The following is a 13514-nucleotide window of genomic DNA, read 5'->3' as shown; positions in this document are numbered from 1 at the left end:
GATCAAAGACCTAAATATAAGACCTGAAACAATAAAGTACATAGAAAAAACATAGGTACTAACTCATGGACCTTAGTTTTAAAGAGCTTTTTATGAATTTGACTCCAAAGCCAAGAGAAGTGAAGGCAAAGTTAAATGAATGGGACCACATCAGACTAAGAAGTTTTTGCACAGCAAGAGAAACTGACAACAAAACAAATAGACAGCCAATTAAATGGGAGATGATATTTTCAAACAACAGCTCAGATAAGGGCCTAATATCCAAAATACACAAAGAACTCATAAAACTCAACAACAATCAAACAAACAATCTAATAAATGGGAAGAGGACATGAACAGACACTTCTCCTAGGAAAAAATACAAATGGCCAACAAATATATGAAAAGATGCTCATCTTCATTAGTTATTAGAGAAATGCAATTCAAAACTGCAATGAGATACCACCTCAAACCTGTTAGATTAGCTATTATTAACAAGACAGGTAATAGCAAATGTTGGAGAGGCTGTGGAGAAAAAGGAACCCTCATCCACTGTTGGTGGGAATGTAAAGTAGTACAACCATTATGGAAGAAAGTATGGTGGTTCTTCAAAAAACTGAAAATAGAACTACCTGATGACCCAGCAATCCCTCTGCTGTGTATATACCCCCAAAACTCAAAAACATTGGTACATAAAGACACATGCAGCCCCATGTTCATTGCAGCATTGTTCACAGTGGCCACGACATGGAAACAACCCAAAAGCTTTTCAATAGATGATTGGATAAAGAAGTTGTGGTACATATATACTATGAAATACTACTCAGCCATAAGAAATGATGACATTGGATCATTTACAACAAAATGGTGGGATCTTAATAACATTATACGGAGTGAAATAAGTAAATCAGAAAAAACTAAGAAATGCATTATTTCATACATAGGTGGAAAATAAAAATGAGACTAAGACACATGGACAAGAGTGTGGTGGTTACGGGGTGGGGGAGTAGAGGAAGGGAGAGGGAAGGGGAGGGCACAAAGAAAACTGGATGGAAGATGACGGAGGACAATTTGACTTTGGGTGACAGTTATACAACATGATTAAATGACAAGATAACCTGGAGATGTTTTCTTTGAACATATGTACCCTGTTTTATTAATTTTATTCCATTAAAATTAATAAAAATTTATAAAAAATGAAAATATTGGGTCAAGAGGGCCCTCTATTTGCTGCTGGCAAGAACAAAACACTCCCAAGAACCACAGCTTGCTTCATTTATAGGGCAAAGTGAGGCCATTAAAAATCAGTGGTCTCTGATCACATTTCCAAGGCAACCCAAGAATTTTTACCAAGTGCAGAAAACCTCCACCATACATATCAGCTTAACTTTACTCCAAACAGAGGATACAAGAAACTTGTCTCCAGTCTTTTTGGGAAACATGGGAGGTAGGATAAACAATCCAGCACCACATCTTAACAACATTTTGCAACCTAATCAGTCAAGAAAGGTGGAGAGTTGGGCAGACTGTTAGTTTACATCCAATTCCCCACATCTTTGTTTCCCAAAAATCTAAACTCCAAAATCCTTGTTTGTTCTTTAGTCTTCAACAGGCACATATTTCTCTTGAATACCTTAGGGCGTACTTGGAAATCTTCTAGGGTGCACCAGTTCATCTTTGTGCACACTTTGAGAACCACTGCTTTAATGGGACTCTGTGCTTTTTGAAGTTGTCTGAGTTTTTCCTTCATCATTTTAGGAAAATTTTCAGCTATGATTTCTTCAAACAGATTCTTTATCCCTTGCTCATTCTCTTCTCCATCAGGAACCCCTTTGATGTGGATGTTGTTTCTCTTCATGTTGTCACAGAGCTCTGTTAGAGTTTTCTCAGTGTTTTTGTGCCTCTTTTTGCTCTGCTCTTCTGCTTCTATGCTTCTATTTATCTTGTATTTTAAATCACTGATTTGATCCTCTGTTTCACCAGTCTGCAGTTGATTCCTTCTAGTGCTTTCTTCATTTCTGATACTGTATTTGTTATTTTTGACTGGTTCTTTTTATGATTTCAATGTCCTTTTTAGTGCTTGCTATCTCTTTATTAGGTTCTTATTATGACCATCCATTGTTGCTCTAAGGTCTTTGAGCATCCTAAAAATTATTATTTTAAATTCTGCTTCTGGTAGTTTGGTTCCTTCCATTTTATTTAGTTCTCTTTCTGGGGATATCTCTTTTTGATTCATTTGGGTCACTTTTCTTTGTCTGCTCATTTTGTCGGTGTATTAATTAGATAGTAATGTCTGACTTTGTAATTTTTTGTGGTGTCTTTATGAGGTAGAAGGGCTCAGTAGTAGTGTTCTCCAGGCTACCTACTTTTCTTGCTCTATGAATGTTTTTTAAGGGTACTATTTTCTTTTCTGTTGTATGTGAGTATTAAATACAGTTGATCCCTTTGTGGGTATGGTTTTCTTTTCAGGTTGGCTGATTTCTTGATCACATGTATTTTATACTGTCATTGTCTGTCCTGTGGGCATATTTATTCTCCGCACTGTCTGGTGCCTGCTAGACTCTTCTTTTGTCATGCTACTTGTGTAGGTAAGTAAGCCTAGGTTTGTTGCTGTCTTCCACCCACTACCAGTTGTGTTGGTTCTAGATCTTCTTGGGTTAGCATCAGCCATTGTTTGTAACCTGCTGTGGGGTACTTGCCTGCAGCTATTGTTTTTTTCACCATTTGTGTCAGTGTCAGTGTTTTTAGTGCCTCGGTATTGTGACAGGGCCAACCTTTGTATAATGATCAGCTTCCTTTTGCTTAGAGATGACAGCAGCTCCATAAAAGCCCCAAGCTCTATAAGATTTGCCTCCACTTTTCATTTGTTTCACCTCCTCCTGTAGCTGCCTGGTCTTTCAACAGTCTTCTGTAGAAAGACTGTAGTGTGGGATCAAACTGGCTTCACCCAACCAACTCCTCTACAGGTTGCAAGCTTTTTGGGTTAGGAAGCCTGAGGTTGGGAATACAACATTAGTGAAATCCCCACTTCAGGGGTTTCTTGTTCAGGAGCTCAGCAAGAGAAATGTGGCCCCTACTCCAGAGCCTAATCTCTCAGCCACTGCTGGATATTCAAATTTTGTTTCTCCCCAGCAAGTTGAGAAGTAGGTTCAGATCAAGTGGGGCTGACAGTCCCCTCTGCAGAAGTTCTTACTGCTGGTGAGACCTTGGTCTCAGAGAGGAATACTGAGAGAATCCTCTCCTGTGGCTGACTGTGCCCCCCCCGAAGGTGAGTAAGCCTTTTGACCAGACCCACGTGTGGCTCACAAGGACTCACACTTTAAATGTCCATGTGCCCAGGCTCTCTCCTTCCCCTCTGTGGAATTTAGCCCAGCAGGGCAGAATATCCAGCACCTAGGCTTGCTGGCAGTGAAGCTCCACCCCATCCAATGCACATGAGCCACCAATGTGCTGGTGCTGAGATTAGAACTAATCACAGAGATTAGAACTCGCCTCAGTTGGGCCAGGTGTGAGAAGTCCTTTCTTATTATACCAATCTAGCAAAGATTGTTAGATCCTGAATCAATGTTCTGTGCATCTGGCCACTGGATTTGCCAGTCCTAGGCCTTCTTGGCAGGAACCTGGTGCAGACCAATAGGTAAAAGTGCCTGTGACTGGCCCTCATCAACCTTATTGGAGCTAAAAACAATCCAGAGTTTGTGGCTGCCTCTGCCAGGCCCAGGCCCAGGTGCAGACAGAATTACCAACCTGCACACATAGGCTGGTTTCTACCCACATTTGTTCTGGGGGATGTCTGCTTAAAAGTCCAGTGTTTCCTGAGTCCCACCTCCTGCAGTCTCTGTGTGCTGGTTGCTTGTCGGGTTCCACCATTGAGAAAACCTGTGGTGGCATATAGAGCATGGGGCAATTCAAGGATTAGGAAGTGTGGTAAGTGTGGTTCCATCCCTCTGCCCCAGGTGTCAATCTGTTCAGGTTTTTATCAAAACTCTGTAGGGTGTGGCCCCAGGAGTCTGGTGGGTGTGGCTTTTGAGACCCAGAGGTTTGGTCTGCCTGCTCTCTGGACCATTTCTACTGAGTTTCACATAAAGTGGAATTAGTAGTTTTAGAATTGGGAGTGTGCAAGAAAATGCTCTGGCTTCAACACCAGAAAACTGAGTCACTGATGCTCCCCTGTTTCTGGTCTTATCAGAATACCCAAGTCTCCATAATTGTAGCAGGAGATATTCCCGAGGGCAAAGCAGTTGCTTTTCTCTAGGTTGGTACTGCACAGAGGGGGACTGCTCTGCCCAAGAAGGATGGTGGCTGCAGTATTGGAGAATGACTCAGCCCAGGGGTTCTGGTGGCCATCCTTTACAATGTCTCTCCCTGGGCACTCCAACTTTACACTCTCCTCATGCAGCTTTAGTCCTCTCAGCTCTCCTCCATTGGAGCCCAATTTAAGTGGCTGTGAACAAGATTTTCTGTGTGGACCCTTTAAGATGGAGCCTGCATCTTTGAGAGTTTGTCTCTTTCTCGCAGACATAAAACCAGCTCTTTCTACTGCCAAATGTTGTCTGGGCATCTCTTCTAGGCTTTGGGTCTCTAAGTGGGGGCTCTTGGCCTGAGATTTAAGACCCACACCTCTCAGAGTGACCCTCCCCACAGTGAAAGTCCCTCCAGACCATCATCTGTAGCTCATTTATGGGAGCAGGGCTGCCCTTTCCAGGTCTCTGCCCTTTTGACCAGTCTCTGTGTGGCTTCTTCTGTGATACTTGGCTATAGACCCCTCTATGTTTAGCCAAAGTTAGTGTTTCAAGATGATTCTTCTTAAATTAAGTTGTAATCCAATTTGGTCCTGGGAGGTGGTAGTTGGAATGTCTGCCTACTTTGTCACCATCTTGGACTATTCCTGAATAGCATTATTTTTATGTTTTAGGAGATATTTTAGCAAATAAGACAGCTTGCTGATATAAAAAATTATTAAAGTTTAAATAGAGAGAAGGGATGTATGCATTCTTGTGAGTTAAATACTCTCTCTCCTAAATTTATATTTATCTAGAACCTTAGTATATGACTTGACTTTGAAATAGGGTCTTAGCAAAATGTAAATAATTAAGATAAAATCACATTGTATTATGGTGGGACCTAAATCTAATGACTGGTGTCTTTAGAGGAGAAAGACAAGACAAACAAAAACACAAAAAGAGAAAATGTCTATTTGGTAATAGAGGAAGAAGTTGGAGTTTTGCATCTGTAAGTCAAGGAACACCAAGGATAGCCAGAAATCACTGGAATCTGAGACAGAGACATGGAACAGATTCTCCCAGAACCTCCACAAGGAACCAACTCTGCCTTCACCTTGGCTTCAGATTTCTGACCTCCTGATCTATAAGAGAATAAATTTCTGTTGTTTAAGATGTCACCCAAAGGTAATTTGTTTTGGCAGCCCTAGAAAATAAATACAATACTAAAAATATAGGATTTTTATGTAGTATAGAAAAAGATTGCTGTAAATCCTCACTAATTGGCTATAATTTTTAAGACCTTATGAGATTTTGGCTCCCTTTTTATGATCTTATTTCATCTTAATGACCTCTATAAAAACCCATCTCCAAATATAGTCATATGAGTTTTAGGGTTTCAATGTATAAATTGTGTGAGAGGAGCATGATTTTGTCTATAACATATTTATCAAGTGATCTTTTCTTCTATTAATGCACAGTCTGTAACTCAGTCTAGGTCATGGGTAGTCAACCTTTTGATACTTACTGCCCACTTTTGTATCTCTGTTAGTAGTAAAATATTCTAACTGCCCACTGGTTCCACAGTAATGGTAATTTATAAAGTAGGGAAGTAACTTTACTTTATAAAATTTATAAAGCAAAGTTACAGCAAGTTAAAGCATATAATAATAATTACTTACCAAGTACTCTATGTTGGATTTTTGCTAAGTTTGGCAGAATAAATCTTTATAAAACAACTTACTATAGTTAAATCTATCTTTTTATTTATACTTTGGTTGCTCTGCTACTGCCCACCATGAAAGCTGGAATGGCCACTAGAGGGCGGTAGGGACCAGGTTGAGTATCACTGGTTTAAGTGTTCCATGCTTAATATCACTCCATTGTTCTGAAGAAACCTGTTTAAACAAATCACAAAGCTCTAATATAGGACAGAGCACCAAGGCAAAAACATTTTAAGCTTTTTCCATTTAAAGTCATGCTGGTATTTACAAAGGCAGGCAAACTGAAATTTGTGTCAAGCTGTCAGGCCACTGTTCTTCCACAAGCCTTCAGAGTCACATTCCAGATAAGAGTGCTACAGTTTCAGCTTTCATGGTGACATTGCACCTGCATGTGGAATTCTCTGCCTGGTCTGGTTTGGCAGCTGACCTGGAAACAGAGGTTTTATGCTTTGTTATTGTTTCCTTCAGCAAGACCAGTAGTTTCTGATTATATTTCTCCCAGTTCTGTAAATTTGGGTTACATTTTTAACCTGTTAATTAAGAATATTTATTCATTTAAAATATCCATATCAAGTTTAAAAAATTTTTGCATAAAAATGGAACATGTAGATATCAAATACGAATTGATATGGTTATTGCATTTTTTCCATTCTCTTATCTCCATACTCCCTCAGCTTGAGTTCTCTAAGAAAACAGTCTGAATTGAAATGTACATACTAATATTCTTTGGTGGGAATGAGGTGGCTGGGTGCAAAAGTGAAGAAAAGAAGGAAATGAAGCAGAAAAACAGGGTGGAAATCCAGTTGTTTGTGATATCACAAGAAAATGTCAGTGGTTTAGTGATATGGGATATCTGTGGACATGTTTCATGGATCACTATATCTGGAAGCTATCTCTTAGGTAGGAATGGTGTTGGGGTAAAAATGAGAATAATTTATCTGATGGTTCTAACTGTCTCACTGATCAAGCTCACCCCAGGGGCCATAAATTCCCCCACAGTCTGGGGTTGTACCACTCCATTCTTCTGCACAGTTAACAGGGAAGACATGGCTTCCACAGCTTCAATCTGACCACTGGTTAGGGACAGTGTTGTCTATTCCCAATTGGGGGTTCTGGATATGTAGTGGTGATGACAATAGTTAGACTTTATTCCCTCCCAACTGAAATGTGTGAGTCAGAGCTAAGGTTGTTTAAGCCAAGCACAAGGTAGATAGTTAAAAAATCTTATATTCCAAAAATTAAGTAGATTATGAACAATATAAAAACCACCCAATTTAAACTTCTAAATATAAAAGCTCTGATGTGTGAGGTGAAAAATATTCTGGATATTAAGCAAATAAGAAATTGCAGGAGAAAATATGAGAACTTGAAGACATAGCATTAGAAACAATTTGAATTAAAAAGAGAATAATAGTGAGAATAAAATTACAGAGGACAGTTTAATAGGGTCTGCAAAATGAACTTGAGTCTCTGGAGAAGATTCCATTGTTTGGAAAAAATATGACTGAATATTTTCAGAACTCTTAGATACAAGTGCAGCAAACCTCTAAGAACAAGCAACAGGAAGGAAAAACCATATCAAGCACAGTATAACCAAGTTGTTTAGGACTGGTGTTAAAGAGTATAAAAATATTAAGAAAAGCCAGAGAAAAACACATTACATACAGAGAAACAAGAATAAGGTTGACAGCAGATTTTTATAATATTTACAATGACAATAAAGACAACACTAGTGAAGAAGTAGTGGAGCAACATTTTTAAATACTGAGAGAACAAAATACTGTCAAATAATAATTCTATACACAACACACATATTTCAAAAAACTAAGTGAAACAAACACTTTAACAGATATAAGATGAAAATAATCATCACAGGCAGACCTGTGCTACAAGAAATATTAAGGATAAGATGGTGATGGAGTAGGTGGATGTACCAACTTTCACCTTTCAGAACCAAAGTGGATTACATCTTAATTTTAAGAACCCTCATCTGAAAAAAACAACTTTGGACTAAACTAAGAGGACTCTTTAACCAAGGATCACTGAAGAAGCCACACTGAGACTGATAGGAAAAGCAGGAACACTGAGAGGGCTGCCCAGTTCCTGGGATGAATGGCAGCCCAGAGAGACTGGCATGGAGGGAAGTGAGTTTAGTGGAGAGGGAAGGGTCCTAGGCCCCAGGAACAAAGCCCCAGCCTGTAGCCCCAGAGCCTAGAAGAGGCAAATGGGCAGAAAAACAAACCAGGATGCTGTTTGCAAGAAAGTGACTGATTTCTCAGACCCAGGATTTGTCTTAAAGGGTTTGCACAGAAAACCTCTTTCACAACCACTCACTGGGGCTCCAGGGGTCAGGGAGAGCTGAGAGGATTGAAGTAGCAGGAAGAGAGTGTAATCTAGGAGGCACAAGCACAAACACTTTAAGGGACAGCTACCCTAACCCCTGGGCAGAATTATTCCCCAAAACTAAAAGTGAATATTTTTCCTGGAACCAGCAGTACCAGCAAGAAAATAAGGTCACCAGCCAAATAGAAGCTCTCCTGCTAAAGTCAGAGCAAAGAATTGCTTAGAAGCAGGGAGCCATCAGGGATACAGTATTGAGTGCTAATGTCTGAGCTGCATCGCCACCCCCACACTGTTCAGTGCTCCCTATAGGGCAGGTGGTGGTGGGATGTGAAAGCACCGTCCTGTCAATGGGGGTGGAAGCCTAAGGCTGGCCATGTATACAGCTCAGGCGTGAGCACAGGTCCATCCACAGGAGAGAAGCTGATGCTGGCCGTGATTGAGGCCTGAAAGCAAGCATAGTCCCACCAGGCAGGGCAAAGGCTGGGGGCTGGTCATGGCTGTGGAAAGGGCACACAAAAGTGATCCAACAAGCAGCTGTGGGCCAGGCATGTGAGAGTAATCCTGTTTGCAGTACTGCCTGCAGGGACAAGGCAAAAGTTGGGCAACAGGCTAAGACTTGAGGCTGGGTGCAGGAATGCAGCCCCTCCCACAAGGCCAAGGCTTGTGGCCCTGGTGTGTGAACACAGTGTCTCCCATGTGGGCAGGCCAAAGACTGGGGGCCAATCAGGGCTTGCAGCCCAGGTGTAAAAGTGTGGTCCCACCCTCAATGGTGGCGTGGAGGCCAGGCAAGTGAGGCTTGCAGCCTGGGCACAAGAATGTAGCCCCACCCATAAGGGCATGGTGGAAGCTGTTGTGCCAGCTGCAATGAGCTGGCATCAGCAATGCCCATGCCTGAACACCCAAGTTTGCAGCAAAAGGGATGGCCAGCCAGCAGACAGACCAGACGTAGAAAACACAGAGGCCACACCATTGGACTCCTGTGGCCAAATCCTTATTATACACAGACAGTATGGGAAGGCAGAGAAATGCAACTCAAATGAATCAACAAGAGAAATCCACAGAAAGAGATCTGAATGAAATGGAAATAACAAAATTACCAGATGCAGTTTAAAATAATGACTGTTAGGATGCTGAAAGATCTTAGAGCAGTGTTTCTCAACCTTTTTTGTGCCATGCCCCACCTTAACCTTTCTAAAATTTTTATGTCCCCCCCTATGTAACATACATAATTTTTTTTTTAAATAATTTTATTTTTTTAATGGGGTGACATCAATAAATCAGGATACATATATTCAAAGATAACAAGTCCAGGTTATCTTGTCGTTCAATTATGTTGCATACCCACCACCCAAAGTCAGATTGTCCTCTGTCACTTTCTATCTTGTTTTCTTTGTGCCCCTCCCCACCCCCTCTCCCTCTCCCATTCCCCCCTCCCCCCCGTAACCACCACACTCTTATCAATGTCTCTTAGTTTCACTATTATGTCCCACCTACGTATGGAATAATACAGTTCCTGTTTTTTTCTGATTTACTTATTTCGCTTCGTATCATGTTATCAAGATCCCACCATTTTGCTGTAAATGTTCCGATGTCATCATTTCTTATGGCTGAGTCATACATAATTTTTAACATTAAAAAATTGATTTGTTCACTTAATAAACATAAATGATAGGTTCTAGGAAGAAATCACTATGAAATTGTTAACAAAACACAGTAAGTAAAATTTCAAAACATATAATAAAAAACAGAAATTTAAATTCCAAATAATTTTAATACAGATTTTTCTATATTAATTTATTATTTTAATTTAGTGTGATCCTTGTGCTTGATGCTTGCTGCACAGAGATTTTATATTAGGTTCCAATTTGGTTAGCTTTAGTCTCAAGTCTCCACGTTGTGTTATATCCAGCCGATTTCTTTTTTTTTACCAGTAAATCATTTACAGCACTAAATCCACATTCAGCTAAAAATGAAGATGGAAATGGTAGCAATAGTTTCCTTGCACATTTGGTTGAATTTGGGTATTTGATTTCTGTTTCCTCACAAAGCCATGCCATCGCTCCTTTGATATTAAATAAAGCTTTAACTGACTCATTATTTTTCAATTCTGCGAGTTCTTCTTGATACTGCATATTTGATATATCAGACAAATCCACTAACATTGGTTGCATCATCCATGCTGGGAAATCAATTTGTTTTAAATCAGAAAATCTTTCTTTTAAATCAGCCAATAGAATATTCAAATGATTGACAATAACAAGTAAAGCAGTATCAGTTATTTCACATTTTTGGAGCCAATGAAACTGTTTAAATAAAGTTTTTGTTGTTAATATGTTTCTGACATAACTCAATATTGGTAATGAAACCAAATATCTTTGCTTTTGCATCGACAAGAGTTTTATTTGTTCCTTGAAGTTGCTTATTTAATATATTTAGTTTTTCAAAGATATCAGCTAAATAACTCACAAATGCTTTACCATCTATTGTTAACAGATACTTCATTTCAGGTTTGTCGCTTAAAAAATCACTAAGAGTATCAAACAGTTCCATAAATCTTTTCAAACAGTTTTCTTTAGATAGCCATCTTACTTCAGTATGAAGTAAAAGTCTCACATGGTCTTCATTTTGTTCTTCACAAAATAGCTTGAAAAGATGCTCACATTTGGCACTAGCTTTAATAGCATTAACACACTTTATTACTGTATGTAATACTTCATTCAGAACAGGCGAGATGTTTTTAGCTACCAAGTTTTCCCTATGAATAACACAATGCACAAGAATCATTTCTGGATTCACATCTTTCATCAATTTTAAGCAGCCATTTTTCTTGCCCATCATATTGGGAGCACCATCTGCAGCACAAGATGTTATATTTTTCATTGGTATATCATTGACATCTAAGTAGTTTTTTAGCTTATTATATATATCTTTGGAGGTAGCGGTGCTTTCTAATCTTTTACAGAACAACATTTCTTCAACAAAATGTCCTTTATCAATATATCTTATGTAAGTTATCAATACTGCCTCACTGTCTCTCAAAGTTGATTCATCCATTTGCAAGGAGAATTTTCTTGTTTTCAGCTTTTCAATAAGTTGTTTTTCAATATCCTCACTCATTTCATATATTCTTCTGCTAACAGTATTGTCACTGAGTGGCATAGCTTTTACATCTTTGTCATCTTTTTCAAGAACCGTTTTAAGAAATGCTGATATTGACGGTTTTATTAAATTCTCTCCTATAGTGTGATTTTCTCCAGTTTTAGCGATGAATAAAGAAATTTGATAACTAGCCTCAAGAACACGATTATTAGTTGAAGTATGAGCAGTAAATAGAGACTTTAATATTGTTCTTTTTTCAAAAAATTTCTTTAAAGTTTTAAAGTAACTCAAATCTGAATTAATATGAGCACTAATGATTTCTTCCTAGAACCTATCGTTTATGTTTATTAAGTGAACAAATCAATTTTTAATGTTAAAAATTATGTATGTTACATAGGGGGGTACATAAAAATTTTAGAAAGGTTAAGGTGGGGCACGGCACAGAAAAGGTTGGGAAACACTGCACTAGATAAACCCAATTTAATAGATATCTTCAGAATCTTTCACCCTAAAGCAGCAGAATATACATTCTTTACAAGTGCTCATGGTACATTCTTAGGAATGACCACATGCTAGGACACAAAATGAGTCTCAACAAATTTAAGAAGTTTGGAATCATATCAAGCATCTTCTCTGAACACAATGGCATGAAACTAGAAATCAACTACAGTAGAGAAACTGAAAAGGTATGTTATTAAATAATGAAGGTGTTAACAATGAGTACAAAGAAGAAGTAAAACATTTTTTTGAAACAAATAAAAATGAATATACAACTCAAAATTTATGAGACATACAGTCTTGAAAGGGAAGTTTATAATACTGCAGGCATACCTTAAGAATCTAGAAAAAGCTCAAATAAAAAATTTAACCCTGTATCTAAAAGAACTAGAAAAAAAAAGCAGTGAAACCCAGAGGAAGTAGAAATAAGAAAATAATAAAGATCAGAGTGGAAATAAATGACATAGAGGCTAAAATACAACACAGACAATCAATGAAACCAAGAACTCGTTCTTTGAAAAGGTAAACAATATAGATGAACCTTTAACCAGACTCACCAGGAAAAAAAGAGAAAGGACTCAAATAAATAAAATTAGAAATGAGAGAGGAGAAGTAACAACTGACACAGCAGAAATATAAAGGATTGTAAGAAAATACTATGAAAAACTGTATGCCATAAAATTAGACAACTTAGAAAAATGAAAAAATTTCTAGAAACATATAATGTTCAAAAATTAATATAGAAGAATCAGAAAACCTAAAGAGACTGATTTTATCAAATAAGATGAAAACAGTTATCAAAAAACTCCCAACAAACAAAAGCCCTGGGCCAGATGGCTTCACAGGTGAATTTTACCAAATATTTCAAAGAAGAAATAACTCCTATCTTTCTCAAGCTATTTCAAAAAATTCAAGAGGAGAGAAGACTTTCAAACTTTTTCATGTGGCAAGCATAATACTGATTCCAAAACCAGGCAAAGACACTACAAAGAAAGAAAACTATAGACTAATATTCCTGATGAACTTAGATGCTAAAATTCTCAACAAAATATTAGCAAAATATCAGCAATACATGAAAAAAATCATACATCATGATCAGGTAGGATTTATTCTGGGGAGACTAGGCTGGTACAATATTTACTTATCAATAAATGTGATTCAATACATAAACAAAAAAAGCATTAAAATTATATAATAATATCAATAGATTTAGAAAAAGCAGTTGATAATATCTAGCCCACACTTCTGATCAAAACTCTCAGCAAAGTGAGGATACACAAATCATACCTCAACATGATAAAGATTATTAATGACAAACCCAAAGCCAACATCATAATCAATGGGCAAAAATTAAAAGCAATCCACTTAAGATCAGGAACAAGGCAGGGTGCCCCCTTTCACCACTCTTATTCAACATAGTTCTAGAAGTCTTAGCCATATCATTCATACAAGAAGAAGAAATAAAAGGCATCCAAATTGGAAAAGAAGAAGTAAAACTATTATTATTTGCTCATGATAAGATCCTCTACATAGAAAACCCTAAAATCTCAGTCAAAAAAACTACTGGACCTGATAATTGAATTTAGCTAGGTGGTAGGATATAAAATCAATATTCAGAAATCAGTGGCATTTATATACACCAACAATGAAC

The sequence above is a fragment of the Saccopteryx leptura genome, chromosome 2 (genome assembly GCF_036850995.1).
Source record: "Saccopteryx leptura isolate mSacLep1 chromosome 2, mSacLep1_pri_phased_curated, whole genome shotgun sequence".
NCBI classification, from domain to species: Eukaryota; Metazoa; Chordata; class Mammalia; order Chiroptera; family Emballonuridae; genus Saccopteryx; species Saccopteryx leptura.
The sequence above is the reverse complement of the archived record's forward strand: the minus strand, read 5'-3'. Positions refer to the sequence as shown.